Here is a 27369-nt window from a genome sequence, read left to right as displayed (position 1 = left end):
ACTAAGTTTTTTCCTGTGTTTTGCCCCAAACTTAACTGAAATAAATTTATTTTAAAAGGGAACTACTGAATAAGGGGGAATGGGAGGAAAGTGCAAGAGGTTCCTATGTCCTAACTAAAAAGCTGGACAAAAATTCAAGTTCAAAAGCAAAAAGAAAAGGAAAGTAAAAAAGGAAGGAGAAAGGAAGGAAAGAAGCAAGGAAGAGGAAGGGAGGGAAGGAATAAAGGAAGGAAGGGAAGGGAGGAAGGAAGGGAAGGGAGGAAGGAAGGGAAGGAGGGAAGTAGGCGGGGAAGGAAGGAAGGAAAGAAGGAAGGGAAGAGGGAGGGAGGAGGAGGGAGGAATGAGAGAGGGAATGAAGGGAGGGAAGGAGGAAGGGAAGGGAGGGAGGAGGGAGGGATAGAGGAAAGGAGAAAGGAAGGAAAATGAAAGGAAGGGAGGAGGAAGGAGGGAAAGGGTGGGAGGAAGGTAGGGAGGGGAGGAAAGAAGGAGGGAGGGAGGTAGGGAGGGAGAGAGAAAGAAAGGAAGGCAGTCAGGCAAGCACAAACAGAAATATGTGTCTGATCAGTGATCAGGTCCAAAGTTCCAGAAAACAACCAGAGGTGGGGAGACATGGAAAGAAATATGGGGCACTCAGAATTGGAACCCCTGATGTGTTGGGAAGGGGACAGCTTCAGCCTGGGAAGGAAAAGTTAAGAACAGAGATACCATGGAGGCTTGGGGGAGAAGGATCAAATGGGGGTAACCAGGTAAGGGGCCATTACAAGGGGAGCAAAAGCAAAGGCTGAGTGAGGAGCACACAGAGGCCAGAGCCTCCAAGGGGGGTTGAGGGGGGAGGCGAAAGAGTGGGGAATGTGGGGAGCATGGGTGAGTGAGATCTGGGACGGAGGTGGCGGGCAATCCGCACCAGGATACGTGGGGGTGCAGGAAAAGGCACTTTGAAGAAGACAGGAGAGGGGCAGGCAGTGCAGAGGGCAGAGTGGGCTGTTAGGGGGTCAGTACAACAGACTTCTAGTGTAAGGTGTAGACTGCAAGGGTCCACATGGAGAGAGGAAGGGAAACGAAAAGGTAGGGGTCCATCATTTTCCTAGAAGAAGAAAGATTTGGATAATGAGTTTATGAGGTCTATTGTAACATTCTCTGTGTTAATATCTTAAGTATCTCATAATTAATTTTAATAACAGAATGTTTTGCATAAACTTGCACATGATCACATTAGAAGAAGAATACGGAAGTGGAGCTGGAGGCCAGCGCACCTGCAAACTCCGAGCATGAGCCTGGTTGCTTCACACGTAATAGAGCCTCTTCCGTAATCAAGTGTTGCTGCCATTTCTAGACTTCCAAGTCTATGAATCCAATGCCCAAGGAAAGTAGCAAAGGGTAGAGAAATGGTCTTTGTCCCTAAGTGGCTCCATTTAGATACAAAACAATGTATCCGTGGGCCACCACACTGTGGCTTTCCTAGAACACACGCCATTCTTCCTCAAAGTGATTCCTATTTCTTCACAAAGGTAGGGATCATTGCTTCCCTGGAGAATTGGCAGACTTTTGTTAGATAAAATTTGACACAAGAGAATGCCAGGACCTAAGAACAAAGTGTGACAGTTTAATTTTATGTGTCAACTCGGCTAGGCTGTGGTGCCCGGCCGTCCGGTCAGAACCCAGTCTCGTTGTGGCTGTGAACATATTTCTTTTAGACGCGATTAACATTTATATTAGTAGACCTTGAGTAAAGCAGATTACCCTCCATAAGGTGGGTAGGCTTCATCCAAACACCTGATGGCCTTAAGAGTAGTTCCCCCAAGGAGGACACATTCGGCTTCTGGATTGCCTCTGCACTCAAGACTGCCCCGTCAACTCTTGCCAGACTTTTCAGCCTGCCCTGCAGACTTCAGACTTGCCGGCTTCCACAGCTGAGTGAGCCAGTTCCTTAAAATAAGTCTCTCCCTCTCTCTGTCTCTGTCTCTGTCTCTGTCTCTGTCTCTCTGTCTCTACACACACACACACACACACACACACACACACACACACACACACAGCACTGGTCTATTTCTCTGGAGAACACGGACTAGCTCACCAAGTAAGATGTTCAATTGCTAAGAGAAAACACCTGTATAGCTCCCAGGAGCCCAGCAAGACCTTCGGGCTCAAGGAACTCCTAGCTCTTAAACCTGACCCCAGGCTGAGTGTTCAAGCTCTCCCAGATTTGCTGCATTCTGCTGACATCCTGGTGCCCGGAATGCAGTCTGGTTCTATGGAAATGTCTGCATGAGAACTGCAGTTGGCTTGTCTCCTCATCTGGTTTGTCCTCTCTTCATACCTGAAGACCCAATACAGGCAGGAGAGAAAAGAGATTAGCCTTCTGTGCTATCTACATACCTGGACATATCTTATTTTCAATTACCAAGAGGCCCATGGTCGCAATTTAAGATTAAACCGTGCGAGGATGGCCCAGTACTACCGCGCAGGTCGGCTACGTCTCATTCTCCTTGAAATGAAAAGAATAAGGTGTATTTCTTTTTCATGAAACGACCTAGGTTCGCGTCTAATTTTCTCTAGCCACAAGACTGTAGAGACGGCTAAATGGAGTCAAACTCAGTGTGGGCTCAGAGAAATTTCATTGTTCCTAAATAAAAGGAGTCCTTAGCTTTTTCCATGCTAAGGAATAAAGATCAGCAAATCGCATTTTCCCCAGATGTCAGCTCTGCTCCTTTCTGTGTTCTTAGAAAATAGCTGCATTGCTTTCTATCTTTGCTCCTCTTAATATTCTTTGGGCCAAAAACAAAACAAACAAAAAAAAAACTACAAAAAAAATGAGATCTGGCTTTATGTGATTAAAATAGTCATCTCTTGAAATATTGTTAAAGACATTATTATCTTCCTATCAGGGAGCCAGAATCACATGACACATTAAAACAAGCCCTCCTTTATGAAGACATAGCCCCAAGTTACCAATATCAATCCCCACATTCCAGGAGTAATTTTATTTCAGGAAACTTGTGAGTCTATATCAGAGTCTCTTAGATCACTGAGAGATACCTCCAAATTTAAATCTGGGGGAGCAGAGTTTAGGGTATATGCCTTCTGTCCCAGATGGCCCTCAATTATTAGATGATCTCCTTTCTTCCCAATGACCAGCTTTGCAAACTAGGGACCTCAGGGGGAGAGAGGGGGAGAGGGGAGAGACAGAGACAGAGGTGGAGGGGGGAAGAGGGAAAGAAGGAGAAAAAAAGAGAGGAAAGAGGGAGAGAGGAGAGAGAGAGGAGGGGAGAGGGAGAGAGTGACAGAGATGTGTGGAAGAGGGAGACAAAGGGAGGGGGAGAGAGAGGGAAGGAGGGTGGGGGAGAGGGAGAGAGAGCCCTCTTCTCTCTACTTAATGGAACTGAACGTGCAGAACTTCAGTTCCATCCGATTGGTGGCCTCCAGCTGCCCCTGACGTGGCCAGCCTGGGGACTGCTCAGATATCTGCGACTATCTGAGTGGCCAGTGGCGTCTCTAGATTACTTTAGCCTAACTGAGAAAGGAAAAAACCTGCAGATGACATGCCTTATCCCTCATCCCACCTTTGAGGGTATTCGGAGAGAATTTCAGTAGACACCATTGGAGTCAGGGGGCCAGCCATGGTGACAGACGGGGATATTAAGGTCTGACATAAAGGATGCTGGTCATGGTCACAGTTTAGGCCGGGCTCCTGCACTGCTAGGAATCTGGGACGTTCAGGGTCGTGTCTGCGGTCCCTGAGACTCTAGGGAGGCCTGCCTGGGGGTGGGGGGAGCGAAGCCACAGAAAACCGTTCCCTAAACCCCCTGCTGGCAGAGGTGACAGAGGGTCCCAGGTGGAGAGGTGGAGGCCGAGGCACGAGGGACAGGACGCCGCGTTCGGAGACCCGGCAGACCCGGCGGTGGACGGTCCTCACCCGCAGGCGCCGCGTCTACGGGCATAGATTCTCCGGGTTGAGTCTGCAACCTGCACACCCGGTCCGCGCAGAGCACACCCGGACCCAGCCCTCCCGGGGTCGCACCCGGGGGCGAGAGGTCGGGCTGGGGAGGAGGGGGGAGGGCCTCCCACGCGCGTCCGCACCCCCACCCCGGGGAGGGACACCCCTCCCTGTCGCGCGTCCGCACCGCCCCACCTGGGGGAGGGACCCTCCTCCCTGTCGCGCGTCCGCACCCCACCCCCACCCCGGGGAGCCTCTGGCGGCCACGGCCTGGAAACTCAGCGAAGATAACGGATTCATCCGCAAACCTTCTGGTGCAGACTTTTCACGGACAAACGTCACCAAGTCACCAAGGCTTTCTTCCTGCATGGGCGGGGGAGGGAGGGGGGAGCCGCTCCTGATTCGCTTTGTGGGCAAGCGCGGCCAGGCACGCAGTGGAGACGGTGGCGGGGTTCCGTGGACAGCCCCGCACACCGCTGCCGCGGGGGATGGGAGGGGGGTAAGATTAATCGGCTTCTGCGGGGATGGACCCGGGCCGGAAGCAAGAAGGAAGCCGTGTCCCCTGCGAGGGGACAAAAGGCTGGAGATGCTGGGGATCGAACCCGGGACCTCATGCATGCTAAGCATGCGCTCTACCACTGAGCTACATCCCCACCGCGAGAGAACCGGCTTTTCCAAACTGTCTTCACAGAACGATGCAAATTTACTCCCTTCACACTCTACATGCGTGTGTGGTTCGGGGAACTCGGGTTTCCATCTCTGTCTACGGAAACCCACTGCCCAGGAACCCTGACCTGCAAGCCGTCCCCGCAGTAACCGCGGGGACACGCGTATGGGGAACCTGTAAGAAACACGCTCCCACAGCTTCCCCCCGTCAGTGCCTCGCTCTTCCCTCTGGAGGCGCGTGGGCCAAAGGACAGGTGCTTCAGGGAAAGAAAAACCGCTTTGCCAACGGGACCCTCCAAACTGCCCCCAATTCTCCCCCCACTTCTGCACCCCACCCCCGGGCTCCAGAAACAGCCGTGCACCTCATTCCCGGGCTTCAGAAACCTCACTGCATCCCATCCCCGGGCTCCAGAAACCGCCCTGCACCGCGTCTGGGGATCCAGGAACCGCCCTGCACCCCATTCCTGGACTTCAGAAAGCGCTCTGCATCCTGTCCCAGGCTTCAGAAACCTCCCTGCACCCCATCCCCGGGCTCCAAAAACGCCCTGCACCCCATCCCGGGATCCAGAAATTGCTCTGCACCCCGTTCCGGGCTCCAGAAACCTCCCTGCACCCCGTCCTGGGCTCCAGATCGCCCTGCACCCCATCCCGGGATCTAGAAATCGCCCTGCTCCCCATTCCCGGGATCCAGAAATCGCTCTGCACCCTGTCCCGGGCTCCAGAAACCGCCCTGCATCCGGTCCCCGGGCTCCAGGAACTTCCCTGCACCCCGTTCTCGGGATCCAGACCCAGCCTTGCACCCCATTCCCGGGCTTCAGAAACCTCCCTGCACCCCGTCCCCGTGCTCCAGGAACCTCCCTGCACCCCATTCCCCGGATCCAGAAACAGCCTTGCACCCCATCCCAGGATCCAGAAATAGCCCTGCACCCCGTCCCCGGGCTCCAGCAATCGCCCTGTACCCTATTCCCGGGATCCAGAAACAGCCCCCCACCTTTCCTTGGAAAACTGGGGCCGGTGGAGGGAACTCTGTCACAAGAACGATCTGCTTCCTCTCCCCTCGACTTGGGGAGCCAAAGGGCCGAGATGTAGAGTGCTGCCCTCGGCTCGTGGCCCCCATTTTATCCAAAGAATGCAACCCAAATTCGGAGACTGGGGGTTCTGCGTCTTTGAAACAAAGGGCCTGGAAGGAGGTGAGAGAGGCGATACCGTGGAGGGCTTCCGTGGGGCTTTATTTGCTACACAGACGTGGTTCTCGGCCATCGGGGCCCCTTTCTCCCCAAGGGTTGCGAGCCGAGGCTTGGCGCCCGAGTGCGCTCACCCGGTGACCCAAGAGCAAATCTGGAAGGACGGAGGGGATGCGGGGAGAAAGGAGCGCAGAGCTGAGGCTGCCGCGCGCAGAGGCGCGGACGTGTGAGCGGCTCGGAGCGGCCGGCTGCGCGCAGCTAGACCCCTGGCCCGCGCCCCGCGCCCTTCCTCCCGGCTGGGGGAGCCCCCAGCCCGCGCCCCACACTCCACACCCTTCCTCCCCGCTGGAGGAAGGTGGCTCCTCCTTCAGGTGGGGAGGTGGGGGGGTGGCTAGCGTGTGTTCCCGCACTGGGGGTGGTGGGCCCACACAGTCTGCGCAAAACTGAGTCGTCTCGAGTTCAATGGCCCTTCCCTTCCCCAGGGCCAGTGATGGTTTTCAAGGAAGGTACCGGACCCTCTAGTGGACACACACACTAGCCAGTCCGCAAAAAGACCAGTTTTCTCAGGATAAAAAGAGAAACACGAGAGGGCAATCACGCGTCTTCGTTTAGCCTTGCAACTCGATTTCCCGGGAGTGTGGTTCCTGATAATAGTCTGCTATCTTAAAGGAAAGGATAAAAATTATTTTTTTGTAAGCAATTATTATTTACTAAAGAGAAAATGTGTTTAAGGCCTGCGGTGACTATTAGTTATCTACTGTGTAACCTGGAGGTAGGCATCATTGCGTGCCTTCCTGAAGGTTGGCCAAGACACTGCTATCCCTAATCCTACAGTAATCGGATTACTGGCCCAAGTAATATCTGAGTCATTTTTTTTTAAAGAGTGAGTGAGTGAATGGATAGACAGATGGATGCTTGCATAAATAAACCAACAGAATATTTCAGTGGCCACTTAGGAGATTTCAAATGGGAGAAATCATGAAATTCGCTTTCAGTCCCCTCAATTCCAACAGAGAAATGGAAAATGTATAAAAATGTACCAGTTATCAAAACCAACCCAAGAAGTTACAGAAAATCTGATTCAACATACAGCCATTTAAAAAGCTGAATCGAGAGTTTGAGCAACATTTCCATAAAATATATTTTCTAGTCTGATATTATTTTATTGGCACGGGATATGAAATCTGAAAGGAAATGATAACCTCTGTTATACAAAATATTCCAGCAAACAGAAAAGCTTTATAAGTTATTCTAGGAGAGAAGTATAATATTGCCACCAAAACTCAATGGAGAAAACTTAAGAAAGAAAAATTATAGGACAATTTCACTAACAAACACAGAGGCAAAAACATAAATAAAAACCCCAGCCAACAGACTTCCAGTTTCTGATTCCATAGGTAAGGACTTTGGAAGTTACCACTCCATCCTGCTAACCAGTAAAAAGCAAAACAGGCTGAAAAATCAGCAACTACTGCCCCCGAGTTTGGAAAGACAGGTGGTAAGTACAGGGAGGAAACACACTCTGGACTTTAATCCAACATGGTGCTGGAAGTCCTAGCTCCTGCAGTCAGGCAAGAAGAAGAAATAAAAGGCATCAGGGGCCCTGGGTGACTCAGTCGGCTGAATGTCTGACTCTTGATTTCTGCCCGGGTCATGATCTCACAGTCGTGAGACTGAGCCCCACGCCAGGCTCCGGGCTGACAGTGCAGAGCCTGCTGGGATTTTCTCTGCCCCTCCCCCACTTGTGCTCGCTCATGCTCTCTCTCTAAATAAATAAATAAACATAAAAAAATAAAAGAGAAAATAAAAGGCATACAAATTGGAAAAGAAGAAGTAAAACACTCACTATTTGCAGGTGACGTGACACTATGTATAGAAAACCCTAAAGACTCCACCAAAATGTAGGAAAACTAATAAACAAGTCAGTAAACTTGCAGCATATAAAATCAATGTACAAGAATCAGTCGTGTTTCTAATAACAAATGATCTGAGAGAAATTAACAATCCCATTAAAAATTTTTTTTTACATTTATTTATTTTTTGAGAGACAGAGCACAAGTGGGGAGGGGCAGAGAGAGAAGGAGACAGAATCTGAAGCAGACTCCGGGCTCTGAGCTGTCAGCACAGAGCCCCACCCCACGCGGGCTTGAGAGAGCCCCACCGGGCTCGAACTCACAAACCATGAGATCATGACCTGAGCCGAAGTTGGATGCTCAACCAACTGAGCCACCCAGGCGCCCCAACAATCCCATTTTAAAGAAGATGTGGTATATATAAACAATAGAATATTACTCAGCCATAAAAAAGGATGAAATCTTGTCATTTACAACATAGATGGAGCTAGAGAGTATTATGCTAAGTGAAATAAGTCAAAGAAAGACAAACGCCATATGATTTCACTCATATATGGAATGTAAGAAACAAATGAGCAAAGGGAAAAAAGAGAGAGAGGCAAACCAAGAAACAGACTCTTAACTACAGAGAACACACTGGTGGTCAGCAGAGGGAAGGTGGGGGGAAGGGTGAACTAGGTGATGGGGATTAAGGAGGGCACTTGTGATGAGCACTGGGTGATGTATGGAAGTGTTGAATCACTAAATTGTACTCCTGAAACTAATATTACACTGTATATTAACTAACTGGAATTTAAATAAAAACTTTAAAAAAATTTTTTACATGAAAAAAGAAAGAAAACAATCCTATTTATAGCTGTATTAAAAAGAATAAAATACCTAGGAATAAACATAACCAAGGAAGTAAAGATCTATATACTAAAAACTATAAGACATTGATGAAAGCAATTGAAGAAGACATTAAGAAAATGGAAAGATATATATCCATGTACATGGATTAGAAGAATTAATGTTGTTAAAATGTACCCATACTACCCAAAGCAATTTACAGGTTCAATGTAATCCCTATCAAAATCCCAATGACATTTTTTATAGTAAAAGAAAAAAAAATCCTGAAATTTGTATGGAATCACAAAAGAAATGGAAGAGCCAAACAATCCCAGAAAGAACAGAGCTGGAAGTTTCACAATTCCTGGCTTTAAACCGCACCACAAGGCTGTAGGAACCAACAGTATGATACTGTCGTGAAAACAGACACATAGATCAATGGAACAAAATAGCTCAGAAATAAGCCCTTGCGTATATGGCCAATGAATTATGACAAAGGACCCAAGAATATACTATAGGGAAACGATAGTCTCTTCAATCAATGGTGCTGGGAAAACTGGACAGACACATGCAAAATGAACCTGGACCCCCATCGTACTCTATACACAAATATTAACTCAAAGTGGGTTACACACTTAAGTATAAGACCTAAACCATAAAACTCCTAGAAAAAAACACACAGGGTAAGCTCCTTGACACTGGTCTCAACAACGATTTTTTGGATTTGACAGCAAAAGCAGAGACATAAAAACAAAAATACAGAAGCAGGACGACATCAAACTAAAAAGCTTCCGCACAACAGAGAGAATCATTAACAAATGAAAAGATAACCTATAAAATAAGCAAAAATATTTGCAAATCATGTATCTGGTTAGTTATCCGATAAGGGTTTACTATCCAAAATATATAAAGAACTCATACAACTCAATAGCAAAATCGAACAATCCAATTTAAAAATGAGCAGAGGAACTGAATAGACACTTTTCCAAAGAAGACCTACAAATGGCCAACAGGTACATGAAAAAGTGTTCAACGGCACTTATCATCAGAGAAATGCAAATAAATACCACAATGAGATATCACCTCACACCTGTTCCAATGGCTATTGGCAAAAAGTCAGGGCTGTAGGCAAGGATGTGGAGAAAAGTGGACCCGTCTACACTGTTGGTGGGAATTTGAGCAGCCACCACTAAAAATATAGAGCTCCTCAAAAATTAGAAACAGAGCTACTATATGATCCAGCAACTCCACTTCCGCGTGTGTATGTCTGTGATATTGTGCTTTATAATAAGAGAAAATTTGTATTTGGTTTTCATCCTGTTGCTGGCACACAGCTCCTAAAACCCACAGAATTTCCTAGGTCATTAGAGAGGCAAAGATGTGTTTTGTTATGTTAATAGTGACGGCTTCTGCCGTTGGGGGCTGGGTGCCAGGAGAACCAGCCCGGCGGCAGCAAAGGTTGGAACTTCGAGCCCCACCTCTCTAACTTTCAGGAAGGGGAGATGGGCTGAAGGTCAAATCAACTACCAATGGGCAACGATTTTATCGATCATGCCTGCGTAGTCGTGCCTAAGCACGGAGATTTCTCTGCACCGAAACCCTAAAGAACAGGATTTGGAACAAAGCTTCTGGGTTGGTGATCACGTAGAGACTGGGGGTGAGTGGCACACTTGGAGGGCAGAGAAACTCCATGCCCTTTCCCTAAGCAGTTCTTCCATCTGGCGTTCTGAGTTATACCCTCTTAATCCAGTAAGTAAACTGTTTCTCTGAGCAGTGTGATCTGTTCTGGGAAATTAATCAAACCCAAGGAGGGAGGGTCATGGAAACCTCTGATTTATAGTCAGTCAGTGAGAAGTACAGATGGTGTCCTGGACTTGTGACTGGCATCTGAAGCAGAGGAGGGGAGAGGAGAGGCAGTTGTGTCGGACGGAGCCCTTAACCTATGGGATCCAATTCTATTTCCAGGTAGAGAGCGTCAGAATACAGCTGAACGCTAGGACACTCAGCTGACACACAGAGCATTGCTTATTGGTGTGGGGAAATTCCCTGCACACACACACTGGAATTTGGCTATTAGAATCACCTTTTAATATTCAAAAGAAATTAAGATAGATATCGAAGAGATATCTATTCACCCATGTTCACTGCATCATTAATTGCAATCGTAATATATGGAAACAACCTAAGTGTCCACCAACAAACGAATGGGTAAAGAAGATGTGGCATATATATTCAGTGCAGTACTATCCAGCCACGAGAAAGAAAATTCTACCATTTGTGACAACATTGGTGGACCTTCAGGGCATTATGTTACATGAAATAAGCCAGACAGAGAAGATAAATATGGCAAGGTGTCACTTCTATGTGGAATCAGGGTGGGCGAAAGTCAAACTCATAAAAAACAGGGCAGAAAAGTGGTTGTCAGGGGCTGGAAAATGGGGGAAATAAAGAAGTTGGTCTGTCACCTTAACATGACTTCTGTCCCAGTTCCATGCGGAAGTCCCCATTGTGAAAGCCCCTTCATGAATATGGATGCACTCTTAGGCTAAAACTTCCCAGTTTTATTTTTGAGGAGACACTGCTTTGAGAAATATCCCTGGTGTTCTCCTTTATTTCTTGCAAATAAAACCCTTCCTTTCCCTACTCTTTGGCTTGGTTGGGTCTTTTGGCTGATGCGCCCCTCCCCCGAGATAAACCCAGTGTCAGGTAACAGTGAGTCTGATGTGTTCCCCTCCCCACCCCAACAACACCAAGCAATTCTCCATTATCAGCGGACACTGACTGGGTGTCCTACAAAGTTAATTCAGATCTGACCCTATGCACCTGGAGACACTATCAGATTCCATAGGTTAAGGGCTCAGTCCCACCAGACGGCCCCTGGGTGGCTCAGTTGGTGGAGCGTCTGACTCTTGGTTTCGGCTCAGGTCATGATCTCACAGGTTTGTGGGATTGAGCCCCTCATCAGGCTCTGTGCTGACAGTTTGGGATTCTCCCTGTCTCTCTTCCCACCCCTCCCCCCCTTGCACACACACACTCTCCCCCTCAAAATTAAATAAACATTAAAAAAAAACAAAAAAAAAGATGGCCTCAATTCAGATGCCAATCACAAGTCCAGGGTGTTACCTGTGTTTCTGACTGACTGCATATAGACTGGAGGTTCACACAATTGCCTCCTCAGATTCAATTAACTTGCCGAAGTAGCTCACAGAACTCTACTTACCAGGTTAGTACTTGATGTCAGGTATCTACTTGACCAAGTCCTATAAAAGATACAATAAAAGACACAGGTGAACAGCCAGATGAAAAGACACATGGGGCAAGGTCTGGGAGGGCCCTGAGCATGGGAGCATCTGGCCCCATGGAAGTGGGTGCACCGCCCCCCCAGCATGTGGATGCTTCACCAAGACGGACGGTCATCAACTCTTGTCGTTCAATAGTTTTTATAGTGGTTACTCTTCAGACCCTGTCTTCCCAGAGGCCAGGGGTTGAGGCTGAACATTGCAACACTGTAACCACTCAGTTGCTCTGGGACCAGCGAATCCAAGGCCATGGAGGGGTCCCTTTCTAACCTACCACATTAGCATAAATTCAGGGGCTCCTTATGGGTAACAAAAGACGTTCCGATCATTTGGGAGAGTACAAGGGTTTTAGAAGCTCTGTGCTAGGAACCTGGGACGAACACGGAAGATATTTCTTGTTGTGCCACAATGAAAAATAGCAACTATTAAGACAGGGAAAGCAAATGACTAGGGGACAATATTGGGATCACCAGGCAGCAGTGTCTACCCATTTAATATTTGTTTCTGTGAACTTAAAATGACTCCCATGAGCATGGTTAGGTGTTTTTCTTTGGAAAATTTTGGCTTCCCAGGCATTGGCAGGGTTAGTTTTAACCTCGATTAAGGACCTTGCTAACAAAGCCCAGTGCAAGGAGGGAAGGGAAGTTGATCTGTGGGTGTTTAGGAGTTTGAAGAATGGCTGGAGATGCATACTAGAGTGAATGAGCAGGGACGTAGCATATGGTTTTGAGAGGTAATGGAGAGTAGCACTGGGAGTCCTGGGTGATTGATTAGATACGTGTGGGCAAAACAGGGCACGGCATCCATGGGCAGCTAAGCGGAGATGTGCTAGACTAAAGATATATTTTGAGAAGTGTCAGCTTATTGAGGGCGTTGGAGCCATCTAGTATACAAGAATGCTTAGGAAGGATGTGTAGTGTAGGAAGAAAGATCATCTAGGTCCAACCTTCGCCAAAATATGTCCATTAGATTTAGAGACAAAGGCCTCATTGGTGACTCTGGTAGCCAATTCACTGGAGTTCTAGGGGTCAAGGCCATATTTGAGGGCTGAGAAGGGGGAGTGAGATGAGGGATAGAGACAGCGTGCAAAGACTGGCAATTCAAGAAATAGAGCTGGCGTCCAGAGAAGAGGAAGAGTGGGGACCAGAAGAGAACATGCAGCTAGGGGAGAAACTTGAGCCATTTTATTTTTATTTTTTTAATTTTTTTAACGTTTATTTATTTTTGAGACAGAGAGAGACAAAGCATGAACAGGGGAGGGTCAGAGAGAGGGAGACACAGAATCTGAAACAGGCTCCAGGCTCTGAGCTGTCAGCACAGAGCCCGACGCGGGGCTCGAACTCACGGACCGTGAGATAATGACCTGAGCCCAAGTCGGACGCTTAACCGACCAAGCCACCCAGGCACCCCGAGCCATTTTAGATAATAATGAGAAGAAGGCAGTGGAGAGGGAGAGATGTAAGAGAAAAGAAAGAGCGATTGACAGAACAGGGTCCCTGCAAACGCAGGACACGATGGCTTGAACAGCTGGAGGACTAGACCTGGGGGGGTTCAGTTCTTGCCACTAAAAGTGTAGTATGGAGACCAGTGACATTTGATAGGGTTTGGGGGTAACGGTGGGGTCTGGAGCCGACAGCCAAGAAAGAATTCTTGAAGATATCTTTGGTGCAAAGAGGTGGTTTTATTAAAACACGGGAACAGGACCCATGGGCAGAAAGAGCTGAGGGGTGACTCTTTATATGCTGTGGAGTTGGGGGAGAAAAAGTCAAGAGGAGGTTTCTTAAAGGGATTTCCATATGCTAATAGAAGACTCACAGATTACTGGAGGTCGAGCTGTTGTCAAGCAAAGGTTGTTTTTCCCTCTAGCAAAGCATCAACGTTAGGACAGTAGGAAGTTCCTGGAGATGAAGCTACTCAAGAGATCACCCTTTTCTTGTAATTTACGAAGATATTTGTGAACTGATGGAGACTCAGGTCCTGCTGTCTCTGTCGGTTCAACCATAGTGTTCTGTCCTTTCCTTTGTCCTAGGGCAGCCAGGAGACCCTGAAGAATATCCCACCTGGGGTAGGGGGGAGGGCATTCTTAGCTTTTGCTTGGCCCTCAGGCTGCCTTATGCTTCCTCATCAGCACTGACATCACTGGGAGCTGGTTATAAATGTAGAATCTCAGATCTCGCCCCAGACCCATGGAATTTTCTTTCTTTTTTTTAATGTTTATTTGTTTTAGAGAGAGAGAGAGCTGGAGTGGGGGGAAGAATAGAGACAGAGGGAGACACAGAATCTGAAGCAGGCTCCAGGCTCTGAGCCATCAGCACAGAACCCAACGCGGGGCTCAAACTCACCAACCATGAACCACGAGATCATGACCTGCGCTGAAGTCGGACACTTAACCAACAGCTGCCCAGGTGCCCCTGGAATTTTCATTTTAACAAAATTCACAGGTGATTTTGTGTGGATAGTCAAGCTTGAGTAGCACTGAGACAAGGGATATTTCTTTCATTTTAGCAGACAGCAATTTAAAAAGGATGGATACGCACGTTTTTTAAGGTAGTGAAGGAAGTTATGTGAACCTTCAGTTGATTGCATTTTTATGTTTAAAGTAGGAGGCAAAATTAGCAGAAGGGACAGAAAGTAGGGTTAGATGTTTCAAGGAACTGAAGCAACTACTGTAAATCTTACTAGGGAACTACAGACGAAGAGTGGCATTGGCAAAGGTAACAGAAGTCACCTCTCTCTCTGCCTCAAAGATAGAAATTTGGACTGAAGTCCCCAACGTCCTATTCGGACCCAAAGGGACAAAATTCACAATGATGCCATTGATCTTTGCTCCTTCTCTCCTCTCTGAAGAGGACGCCAGCTTGAATCCTTACACAGGAGGGGACGGAGGTATGGACTGCCTCTCGGACCCGTACAGAAGAGGGTCTGGCTTCTTTGTTTTTGTTCTGAGTGGGGGCGGGGGTGGGGGGACGCAACAGCAGCCGAGCTCCCCAGGCCTCATGCTGGGTGGGGACACAGGGGAGACTCTGGGTCCGGCCTTGGGGACCATGCACTGACGACCCACTCAATTCTCAGAGGGGCACTAACTTTCCTGATGGCATGTTCTCCAGCTGTACGCAGCCATCTTTGTGCAAACAATAAGAAGGTGTGTTTGGAGTCATCTACAGTTAGACTTCTGAGGGAGGGTGCTCATAGGAAACCAAGGAGTCTGCTGTCATTGTCAAAATGTGCTTGAAGGGGAGGGTCAAAGACTCTAGGCTGGGAGTGTGGCTTAGAGTGTGCAGGCTGCTGTAACAGAATACTGCAGATCGGCTGGTGTACAAGCAACAGAAATGCATTTCTCACAGTCCTAGAGGCTGGGAAGCTCAAGATCAAGGTGCAGGCAGATTCGGGATCTGCTGTGCCCTCACAGGGTGAAAGGGACGGGACAGCTCTGAGGCCTCCTCTACAAGGTCACTAATCCTGTCATGAAGACTCCACCCTCAAGACCTAAGCACCTCCCGAGGGCTCCACCTCCAAACACCATCACGCGGAGGACCAGGTTTCAATCTGTGAATCTTGGGCAGTCACAAACATTCCTTCTATAGCCATAGGGAAAGAGGAAATTGTAGGAAGTGAAGATTCACAGGGAGAAAGAAAAGCTAGGGAACTGGGAGCTTCAATTCAGTAGAAAAACAGAAGTTGTGGAAGTAACGGGATGAAATTGCCAGGAAGTAGATTAGAACTGGGTTGTAAGCTAGTGCAGTGCCTGGCGTAATGGTCCCATACGACATCCGTGACCTACTTTCCAAACCTGTGAATACTACTTGACACAGTAAATGGGACTTTGAAGATGGACTGACTTGAGCATCTTGAAATGGAGAGATTATTCTGGTCACCAGAATAATGGTACCCAGTGTCACCAGAAGGGTCCTTGTACCCAGTGTCACCAGAAGGGTCCTTGTAAGGGAAAGAGGGAGTCAGGAGGATCAGACTCAGACACCGATTGGAAGATTCTTTGAAGAGCGAGGGAGAAGCCACAAGCCAAGGAACACTGGCACCTCTAAGAGGTGGAAAAGCCCGGAGAACTGACCCTTCCTTGAAGCCTCCAGAAGGAACACAGCCCTGATGACAGCCTGGTATTAGCCCCATGGGACCCACTTCAGACTTCTGATCCTTAGAAATATGAAATAGTAAACGTGTGTTGTTTGAAGACACTACCCTCACGGCAGCTCTCAGGGACTAACGCAGAGCTCAGTACTGTTAATAATAGCAGTTAACACTCTTGAGCACACACATTACTCCAGGGCATCATCACAAGGACTTTTACAAGATTTAACTCACTTAATCCTCATACTAGAGATTTAATATTCACTGAGTTTCTTTCCCATGAGTCAGTTATCACGCTAAGTACATTAAATATATTATCTTATTTAATATTTACTCAGCCCTGTGAGTTGGCATCATTATTCACCCCATTTTACAGATGATGGAACTGAGGCTTAAATCAGTTAAATGGTCTGCCTCAGATCCCACAGTAGCAGGGCAGCTGGGATCTAAACCTTAGCATTATGTTTCCAGAGGTCATGTTCCTAAAAAATCACTATATTCCACATGGACTTAGTATATATTTTTTACACTGGCTGGGACAGTCCTATTGGTCTTTTTTTTAATGTTTATTTACTTATTTTGAGACAGAGAGGGGGGGAGAGAGAGAGAGAGAGAGAGAGAGAGAGAGAGAGAGAGAGAGAATCCCAAGTGGGTTCCATGCTCAATGCAGAGCCCGGCATAAGACTCGATCTCAGGACCCTGAGATCATGACCTGACCCCAAATCAAGAGTCAGGTGCTTAGCTGACTGCACCACCCAGGTGTGCCCCTGGACTTAATATTTTAGCATAATCTTGATTCCTGCTCAGGTGCAGAGGATGGCCACAGAAGTGAGCTGCTAAAGACAGTAGAAGCAAAGGTGATTGGGAAAACAGAGACGGAAGGAGCCAGAAGCTGTTGATCTGGTGACCTGTCTACCTGGGCGCTGACATCACCAAGACCCAGTGGAAGAAGTGAGGCTCCAGTCTCAGTATCCATTCAACTAGGAAGAATCTTCTTGATGAGAAAATGAGATAATGGATAGACCATAGCTCCCAAGGGCCAGAGTGTTGTTGTTTTAACGCAGATAGAAATGTAATGGTTCGGAAATTGGAAATGTGGCCTCAGGAAGGTCCCAACCCCTCCTGATTCTGAAGTTGAAGGATGTGCTGGGTCTGCTTGAAGCAGCAATGTCATTAGGGTGAGCCAGTTTAAGTTAGAGCAAGAAGGTTTGGCTAGATGGGTTGTTAAACATGGAAACTTGAGTTATAAAGAGTGGAGTCGAAGTATTCAGGGGAGACAGACTGCACGTTTAAGTCATTAAACTGGAAGGACAGAGGGTATGTCTATCCTGGAAGGTACCAGATGGGGTAGAGAATTGGGGGGTTCTTGTCTTGAGTGGTGAACTGGGATAGCAAGAATGAGAGACAGTGGGTTAAGCGGTCAAATGGTTTCTAAGTCAATTAACTGTTCCCCACAGTCGAAAAGATTCCATTGGAAGTGACAACAATGGGTAAGAAGGCATGATTAATTAAGATATTGAAAGATGCAAACAGACAAGGCTCTTAGAATTTAGCTCCGTCCCAGAGACGGATCCCCTGCGGGACCTCAATCTTTGAGACAGTCAGCTGTGCCCACTGTCCAGGTCACTGGGAGCACACCAGCCTCTGGCCTTCTCACTCCTGGGTTCCTCAGGAATGGTCTCAGCACAGGTTTTGATGTCCTGAAGGTCACCTCTCAGTGCAGTTCCCCAGGCTCTCAGGACTTTTGCAATAATGACTGAATTGTTTTCATCTTCTCTCACCTCCATTCCCAATCCATTTTCACATTACAGAATTAACTTTGTAAAATTAAAATCCGATTGTGGCCATGTCTTGTTTATAAGGCTTCGTTGTCTCCGCATTGCCTGCTGGATCCTTTGGGAAGGCATCCATACATGGGGACGTGGTCATTGGAAATGTGGTGTGTGTGTGTGTGTGTGTGTGTGTGTGTGTGTGCGTGCGTGCTTCTTTGTTATGTTCAGGGAATCTGACAGTTTTAGAGTCAGATGCTTGCTTTCAAGGCTGCTGGCATGGATCTAAACCGGGCCAAGCAGATATTCTTCCCCACTTAAGTGAACCATATGCAGTCTTTGCTTTTTGCAACCAAGAACACTGACTGATAGAGTCCAAAATCTCGCTGAATCACACAGTCCTACATCTCCCACATTTCCCTACTGAATCCTGTGATCCAGCCTCACATAGCGACCCAAGTCTTCCAACGTCTTCTGCCATGGCTTCATGCCGTGCACACGATGTTTGTTACGACTACAGTAACTCTATGATCCTCATTTCCCGCTGTGAACCTCGCACTGGTTCTCTAATACCCATCACCAGTCTCTGCTCTTGTGAAGCTTTGCCTGACCCACCTCCTCAAGAAGAATCGATCCGGCCCTCTGCTGTGTCCCAGTGTGTCTCCTACAAGCCCCCAGTACGGTGCTTATGAGAGAGCTGCAAATCCGGCTTATAAATCCTCTTCCTCTCCTTCCGGTTCCATCCACTGATTCATAGTGCGGTTACACAGTAATAAACAAAAGCCACCCGACAAAGCCTCAATAAGTAAACTATTGGATTTCCTTATAATAAGGGCAGGCGAATGCATAGTATCAGTTTACCGTATTTTTAAATGTTCACAGAAACGGTAGATTGTTGCTATTTATTATCAATAGTTCAAAGCACCGAGTTGAATCAAGGAATGAACGTAAGTGCCATCGGAAATCACATATGCCTAAAAATCCATTTGGTGAGAGATGCCAGATGGCAGCGCCACTTGGGCCTCCAGGGCTGTCAGGCAATCTTTTATGGGTTTCTTCCCACCCGTGGGCTATTTCTAACCTTACTGCCTTCCGCAACCTCCTGCACTGACCAGCCTCCCCTGCCCAGAATCCTTAAGTAAAGCCAAAGAACCAAACAGAAATGAAATGGAAAGGACAGCATATGAAGAAATTATTCTAATGGCCCTCGGGTGGACCCTTGAATACTGACACCCAATTCCCACCTCAACACCAGGAATCCTCCCCCCTCCCTCCCCTGAAATAATTACTAAAAGCTATTTTGCGTTTACTGATTATTTTCCGGGGGTAAGTGGAATGGATGGGACCTCACTGAATGGAGCTAAATCATTCTGTCATACGCACCTGTATTCCCTCCTCCTGGACGCTTTCATAGGATGAACTTACTTTTAAGATGGCCCCTCTGGCTTTGCACCCCAGGGGAGTTTTCAGAAAGCAGGGAATGTTAGTTACTGTGGGTAGTTAATGAAATGGCAGTAAAATAAATAGGCAGACGGGAAATAGCTCGACCTAAAGAGAATGGCAACAGCAAAAATGAGAACGGGCCAAAAAAAAAAAAAAAAAAAAAACTGTTTTCTCTGGCGATTCTAGAGCAGAGGCTGAACTGGGGAAGGATGGGGATAAAATGCTACCGTGGAGATGCCGGGGATCGAACCCGGGGCCTCATACATGCGAAGCATGCGCTCTACCACTGAGCTACATCCCCTGGCGCAGGGCACCGGCTGGGCAGCCTCCCTGTCCTGTTAAAAGCGCGGGTTATTCGGCGTTGGGCCTGCGCGCGGCTGTCGGCGAGGAAGAATCCCATCCGCAGCCTCCTTGGGTGTCACCAAGGGCCTGCATCCCGCACGCGGCGCCAGCTTCCAGCTCTAGGCTGCAGCGAGCAGAGCTGCGGACGCCTGCTTCCCATCCCGCCGGCCTCACCGAGCACCGGGCAGGGCGCACGCGGGGGTCCTCGGGGACCCTGGCGAGAACCCTCCACCAGCCAAGGACTTATGGAAAACGCGACCCACATGTTGGAAAGGTGAATGAATCTGGGGAGGTGCCGCCCCCGACCTGATCCCGCTCAGAGAAACGCCTGTCCGGGTAGATGGAAACGTGGAAATCCTGCCCACATCTTCGTCCCCGGAGGCCACGGCTCGGCTCCGGCTGTCACCGCGGCGGACACCGCGAACCTGGACTTCGTGAAGAGTCTTCCATTTGAGAAGCCGGCGATTCCTTGCTTCCCTCTTTTCTTGACCGTGTGCCAGCTTCTGTTTGATCGCGTCCAGCTGAGACCCCGCAGGGCTGCACGCAAGAGGGGGACCCGCACCAGACCCCCTGAACTACCGCAGACCCCGCGGCAGCCACCCTCCAGGGTCTCCTGTCACCTCGGAAGTTAGACGGGAGAGAACAGCGACTGTTCAGAAGAAACTGTGGCAGCAGCGAAGGCGCAGGATCCATAAAAAGGGTAACTGACTAGTGGGACTTCACCAGACAAGCCGTAGACCGGGAGGAATACTTCCAAGGCACGGATTTGATAGCGGACCGGTGTCCCAAACTCAGCAGTGAGAAAACAAACCTCTGATTAAAACCAAAGCAAACCAAACAGGCCCAATACATTAACACTCACCAAAGGAGACATGCGGAGTCCAGATAAGCACCGGGAAGGATGTCCCACCTGTGTCGTCAGGGAGGTGCAAGTGACAGCAGTAAGGAGACGCCAGGACACGCCTACTGGGTGGAATGGCCCAGACCCAGAACACCAGCGCCACCTAGTGCTGGGGGCGCGTGGGATGAGGAAACTCGTTTCTTGGAGCCAGAAACCACTCCGAGTGATGCTGTGATGGTGCCATTATCCATTTGTCAAAACTCCTACCAGGCGCAACACTGAAAGGGAGCCCTAACACGCTTGGGGGGTAATGATGGACCAATGCAGGCCTTCCTTCCCTACACACTTGATTTCACTTTTTCGTCTCACTCTGTGAGCTGGTACTTCACGGATATTGGGGAGTGCTGAGGGGGACCTCCTTGCCTTACTCTTGACTTTAGCCAGAAACTTCGAGTTTCTCATGGTTAAGAATAACGTTAGCTACGGGATTTTTGTAGATACATACTCTTTATCAAGCTGAAGATTTCCCCTTCTATTCTGAGTTTGCTGAGAATTTTTATCATAAACGAGAGTTGGACTTTTATCAAATGCTTTTCTGCATCTATTGATATGGTCATGTGATTTATCTTTAGCCTGTTGGTGTGGTGGATTAGGTCATCTGATTTTCAAACGTCCAACTAGCTTTGCATACCTGCAGTAAACCCCACGTGGGCATCATGTTTAACTCTTTTTTGCACATTGTTGGATTTGATTAGCTATTATTTATTTATTTATTTAATTTATTTTTGACACAGAGAGACAGAGCATGAGCGGGGGAGGGGCAGAGAGAGGGAGACACAGAATCCGAAGCAGGCTCCAGACTCTGAGCTGTCAGCACATAGCCCAATGCGGGGCTTGAACTTACCGATCCGTGAGATCAGGACCTGAGCCAAAGTTGGATTCGCAACCGACTGAGTCACCCAGGTGCTCCTGATTTGCTATTTTTTTAAAGGATTTTTGCATTTATGTTCATGAAAGCTATTGATCTTAACTTTCCTTTATAGGAATGCCTTTGTCTGGTTTTTCTATTAGGGTGATGCTGGCCTCATAAAATGAATTAGTAAGTATTCCTGATGCTTCTATCTATTGGAAGAAATTGTTGAGAATTGGCATAACTTCTTCCTTAAATGTTTGGTATGATTCCCCAATGAACCCATCTGGCTCTGGTACTTTCTGTTTTGAAAGGTCATTGTTTATTGATTTAATTTCTGTAATATATATGCATTTATGTAGACTTTCTGTTTCTTTTTGTGTGAATTAATTAGTGTAATTTTCCTTTCCTTTCTACTGAAGAACATTTTGACATAGATAAGAACAAAAAGGATGTTATAATGAATTTCCGCATATCCATTACTCGGTTTTATTAAATACCAACTCATAACCAACCCATTTGGTGCATAATTGGATTAGCTCTGGTGTCCAATTCTGTTCCGATAAGTTTGGGCATCTTTTCATACATTCATATATTTAAGACCCATTTCTATCTCCCTTCTGTGAACCATCTTTTTATATTCTTCGCCAAATTTTCTGCTAAATCTTGGATATCTTTCTAATTGATACATAGGCTCCTTTTATATGTAAGGGGGCGTAGTAATTGGTATTTTCCCAAATACGTCTCTTCTCCTTTTCTGGGTGTACGTTCGGAACATGTTTCTCGGCTCCCTTGAAGTTAGGTGTGACCATTTTTTTTTCCACCCAAATGAGTAAATGGATGCATGTGGCTTCTCTCTTGAACTTTAAAAGCAGGTGCCTAATTCTTCATAGCTCACTTTCCCTCTGAAATAGCAACGGACACTATTCTAGATAGAAGCTGAAGTCTGCCACCCCAGAATATGCCATTTTGGCAAAACGATTATTTTTTAGTTGGAGGTAAATGAGAATCAGCAGATTTGAAAAGACGTTCCCACAACTTCCTTTATCTGAGTAAAAGCAGACACTTCTGAGAAACGAGGGCTGTCACAAATTCCCCCTCCTGAGGAAGTTTTCTGGCCGTGGAGAAGTAGAAGGTTGGTGCTGCAATGCATGTGCACCAACAGACCTTCCCGCAGTTTGCTGCAGGAAAGTCCCAAACCCTTCTCCTCTATTTTGTCACTTCTCTACAGATGTGTTCTTCTCTGCTAAGATGCTGGATCAGCCCACGTTTTAGCTCCATCATGAAATAGTGCCACATAACACAGGCTGTGTGCCTTAGCCCACGTCTGCTCACGTTCCCCTTGTTCGTGTTTTAGGTCAGTTTAATTTGCAGGGCCCCAGGTGGTGAATTTAAACTGGGTAGGAGAAAAAGATGTTTTTCCTCCCCTACACTGCTTTATCATCCTAATTCTCAATCCCAGATTGAGAATGCTGGTGAGGAGAGCCATCAGCCACCCACGGATGGGTGGGGGGGAGGGGATGTAATGTGCCAGAAATAAGCTTTTATTGTGAAGTCACTGAGATTTTGTGCATGTTTTCTCTCACACCCTAATCAAGCCTACACTTAGTGATGTGTGGAAACTATCCTTTTTGTGATATGAATTCTATTTTCCCAGTCTGAGATTTCTCTTTGACTTTGCTTGTGGGTTTTCACTCTGTCCTACAGAAGGTTTTGTTTTGTTTGACTCCATGATTATTCTAATAGTACATATTTATTGTATAAAATTTGGAAAGTAGGAAAAGAGTAAATATACTGAAGAAAAACTACTATACTCTGACCAGTCTTTCAGATGCTCTCTTGAAATAAAATTTGTCAATATTTTTCTTTAAATAATTTTGGATTTTTGAATCACAACTGGAAACACTATTTGGAATTCATTCTCCTATACGCTGTGGAATATGGAATCAATTTTTTCTCCAGGTAACTACCCAAATTCTGTCTCTTCAATTATTAAATGGACCATCTTTACCCATAATGGAAGATTACAACTCACTGGCTTTGATGAGGGAGCGTGGGGCAAGCTGAGGGCAAAGTACAGGTTATAGCACCTGTTCCCCCCCCCCTCACCCCAGATGGGACATGTGTGATATTCCTCGGACACTCCTGGCCGCCCAAGAACTAAGGAAAGGGGTTTAAGTGCTGGTCATGGTGATGGGGGAAACTAAGGCAAATGAAAAATTAAATTCCCTTACTGCCTACAGCCATTGGCAAGTCCTTGAAACTGGCAGAGTGACCTCCCTCTAGGAGTTCAGCTGCCTCGATGATGGCACTTTGCTGGGGGCAAAAGGGAACCTTAGCTTAACATTATCCTGACCGCCCCCCACCCCCAACCCAGAACCCGTAAGTCTACTTTAACCTATAAAAATTCCTTTGGAAACTTCCTTTATTTCAACTGCCCCAAGATATATACTGTGAGTTGCTATCTTTTCAAATGTATGTCTAAGTGTCCTTTCAGATGTGAATTTCACCTTGTTTATAACTTCCCTTGTTGAAAGTACATATATCTGAATCTCTTTTCAAATATATATCTTATCTTTTTACTGTTACACATTTTGTTTTTAAAGCAAATACATGCTCGAATAGTTTTAAAAAGTATATTATCAACCTTCTGAATGTGTGTGTGTGTGTGTGTGTGTGTGTGTGTGTGTGTGTGTACCCAAGAATTTCTCTCCCCAGTGGATTACAAAGTAATTTCTGGAATATTAAGGGATTCCGAGGGTTGTGGAAATTTTAAATATGGGTTTCTGCCTGCAGGAAGTTATGGAGGGAATATGTACTGGCAGAAAGTCAGAAACCTCTTTCCAATCTCAACACACCCATTTTATGAGTGAATGATTTGGTTAGAAGACAATCTTAGATCATTCACAGAAAAAAATGTATCAGCCTTTAGATATCAGAAAGAAAAAAGATTGTAGAAGAATATGAAATATGAAGCATCTTATCAGAAGGAATTCAGGAGTTCCTCTTCACTTCTGGAGGAAATACCACAACGTACCAACCAGCGGGAGAGGTGCTTTTCCTACAGCTTCGTAAAGGGGACCTCATCCGCCCCAGAGGGGGCGCCACCCCTCGCCTTAATGAAGGGGACCCGATTTATCCCACACGGGGCACCTGAGTTCCGCGTGCAAGCGGCTGCTTTCGACACGTTGTCAACAACAAAAAACGGTCAACATCAGGCAACTGCCCTGACCTTTCCTAGGCGGTCAGAGGAGTCCCGGTACGGGAGCCCGGGTAGCTCAGCTGGTAGAGCATCAGACTTTTAATCTGAGGGTCCAGGGTTCAAGTCCCTGTTCGGGCGGAGAGGTTGACCTTTTTCCCCTGAATTCTCACATCCAAAAAGTGTTTGAACAGTTCTCCCCTCCCGTGTCAAGCAGATTGGATCCAGGCGGGGGAGTGGTGCTCCGACTGGGGCGGATGAGGGCCCCTGCACCAAGGCGGGGAGTGGTGCCTCCTCTGAGGAGGATGGGGTCCCCTTTACCAAGGCGGGAGTGGGTTTGGAAAGGATCTCCCCGCCCCCGACGACCTCAAATCCCCCTCAAATCCCACAGTTTGGGTAAAAACGGGTGGATTTTCTCGTGGGACAGAAGGGTCCGCCAGGTCCTCGTACCTGGAGGGCAGAGAAAAGATGCGGAGCCGGCCGGGCCTCCCACCCACCGAGCCACATCCTCCTCCCGTGTACAGATGCGCACGCAAACCCTCCGCGCCTTGTCGGGTGGCGGTTCCGTAGGCTCGAAGAGGAAGCCTGGAGGCCGGCGCGGAGGAGGCCGTGCCCAGCCGCGGGGGGGGGGGGGGGGGGGGGGGGGGGGGGGGGGGAGCGGGAGCGGGGGTCAGAGGCGCGTCCGGGCCGCGCTCCCCGAGAAGCCCCGTCTCACGGACGGGCCCCGGGGGGCGGCGCCAGCACGGGAGGCTCTGAGCAAGAGACGAGGAAACGTGGGAGACCAGCCCCGAGTCCTGAACATTCTGTCCCCCGGTTCCCAACCGGCGGTGAAACTTGGGGGAGGGGAACCCAACCCCTCGGGGATGGCGCGCTCTGTCACACACGCACACACACACACACACACACTCACACACACACACACACACTCACACACACACGCACACTCACACACACGCACACACACTCACACACACACACTCACACACGCACACACACTCTCTCACACACTCACACACACACGCACACACACACTCACACACACACTCTCACACACACACGCACTCTCACACACACACGCGCACACTCACACTCACACACACACTCACATACACACACACACACCCCTGCTCTCACAGCTGCAGACTGTACTATCCACTTCAGTAAACGTTCCTGCTTGGGTCGCGTCTGTGCTGGATTCCTTCTCCTGAGACCCAGAACCTTCCCGGGCATCTTCGGGTCCGGCTGGGTCGAGGCCCCCCAGACCCGGTGTCCCCAGGTCACCGGGTGGCAGCCTCACCTCGCCTCCGCCCTCTGTCGCGTCACCCACGCCTCACCCCTCTCTCCTTCCGCCTCCTCCCCCAGGAAGCCTTCCTAATTTCGCGGTCCACGTCTACCGGGTTCCGGGGTCCCATGGTCTCGGAGTCGGGGCTCCCCGGATCTCTGCTAGATTATCAGTCCGGGGAGCTTCTCAGTAGTAAATCTTTCTGTGCGGCCCCGCGGGGCTACGACACTCGGTGGCCTAAGGCAGAGAGCGTCCCCCGGGCGCCCGCGGGTCCGGCTGTGGCCGCGCCGCCCGCACAGGCCCTCACGTCAACCCCGCGCCCTGGACCCCGCTCCCCGCGCCCCACGCCTGGCTCCCGGTTCCCCGCGCCCCGGCCCCCACGCCCGGCTCCCCCGCGCCCCGGGCCCTCTCCCTGCGCCCCACGCCCGGCTCCCCGATGGAACGGAAACGCTTTCTCGACGGATCAGTGGGACCCGGCGCCAGCCGACTGCCGCAGAAAGACCCTTGAAGCAGGAACAGCGAACCCCAGGCTCCAAAACCAGCTTCAAGCAGCCGTTCTTCTGTTTTCCAGAAATTCCTAACCCCCCGGTCCAGCGCTCAGGGCTCCGTCACTTCAGCGTCACCATTCTGCCTTCCCCTTACAGGTGGAAACCCGGTTCGGGACGCCAGCTCTCAGCGGACGCGGCCATCGCCCGCAGGTGGTGTTTCTTACCCGGTTCGAGTCCATCGCGTTCCAGGACTGCCAGATACGTGGTCGTCCCCCCCCCCACCCCGCCCCGTTTCCGTTAGTGGATGAAGATTTTCGGTCTTCTCTTCCCATGTGGACCCAGACTTCCAGAGACAACTGAGTTTTTCCCTTTGTACCCTTTCTTGCGCATTTTCTAGCAGGCCTGTGGGAGCCGGGAGCAGTGGGGCGTCAGGGACCCCGCTATGACGGCGTGGAAACCCGCGGAACCACGGAGGTTGACCCCGCCGGGACTGACGGACCTGGAGGGCCATCTGCGTCGCGTGGCCTGGCCGTGTGGGGGGCCCCAGCTGTCAGCCACTTCCCCAAAAACGCGCCCAGCACGTGGATTCCCTCGGAGACGACACTGGCGGGGGTCCCAGCGCTGCAGGCGCTGTCACGGCTCTGCCCCGGTGCCGAGCCTGAGGCCCTAAGAGCCTCCCTACTTAACCCCGGGGGTCACGAAAGTCACAGGAAGCACATAGGTGCTCCTGGAGGGGAAAACGCCGAGTGCCAGCTCTCGTCTCTGCCACGAATCACCAGAAGGAACATTGAAGACAACAGCCAGGTCACTTGAAAAGGAATCTGAGAGCAGCCCTCGCGCCCTGACAAAGACACAGCCTCCGAAGAGTGTTTCTGAGCTGGGAGGGTCTGGGCGCCTGGGACGCCTGTGCTCTAGGCGGTGGCAGTGACGGACACACAGGTGACAGCTGCTGTAACAACAGGGCCCCCTGAGCCCGTGTCTGTTCCATTTGCCTGTGAGTGGCCCAGCCTCACCCCTCCTGGCCCTGTAGCCTGGGAGAGGGGAGATTTTGTTTGTACTCAGGGGACAGCAAAGCTTGTGTTGAGACTCAGGTTTTGCAGAATTCCTGCCCTGTGAGACACCGACTAGCACCCGAAAGAAAATGAAAATGTAACTCATTGTGACACATCCACCCAACGGTGGAATCATGTTTAGAAATGAAGGAATTCTGTAATTGTTACCCACACCTTGTTTGTTTCAGGAAAC

At 48.9% G+C, this 27369-nt stretch overlaps 1 protein-coding gene and 3 non-coding genes across 5 annotated transcripts in view; 1 reads left to right on the top strand and 3 right to left on the bottom strand.

Annotated features, from left to right (window-relative positions):
- LOC123609414 (zinc finger protein with KRAB and SCAN domains 4-like) overlaps positions 1-27369 on the bottom strand; it is a 455099-nt gene that overhangs the window by 323904 nt on the left and 103826 nt on the right. The gene's annotated exons all lie outside the window — the stretch shown is intronic.
- On the bottom strand, positions 4516-4587 carry TRNAA-AGC. Its single transcript has one exon. It is a non-coding gene; the product is annotated as a tRNA-Ala (tRNA).
- TRNAA-CGC lies at positions 19292-19363 on the bottom strand. The gene has a single exon. It is a non-coding gene; the product is annotated as a tRNA-Ala (tRNA).
- TRNAK-UUU lies at positions 24423-24495 on the top strand. The gene has a single exon. It is a non-coding gene; the product is annotated as a tRNA-Lys (tRNA).

Source organism: Leopardus geoffroyi, chromosome B2, assembly GCF_018350155.1.
Source record: "Leopardus geoffroyi isolate Oge1 chromosome B2, O.geoffroyi_Oge1_pat1.0, whole genome shotgun sequence".
Classification (NCBI taxonomy): domain Eukaryota; kingdom Metazoa; phylum Chordata; class Mammalia; order Carnivora; family Felidae; genus Leopardus; species Leopardus geoffroyi.
Note: the sequence above shows the minus strand (reverse complement) of the source record. Positions and strands in the feature narration are given on the sequence as shown.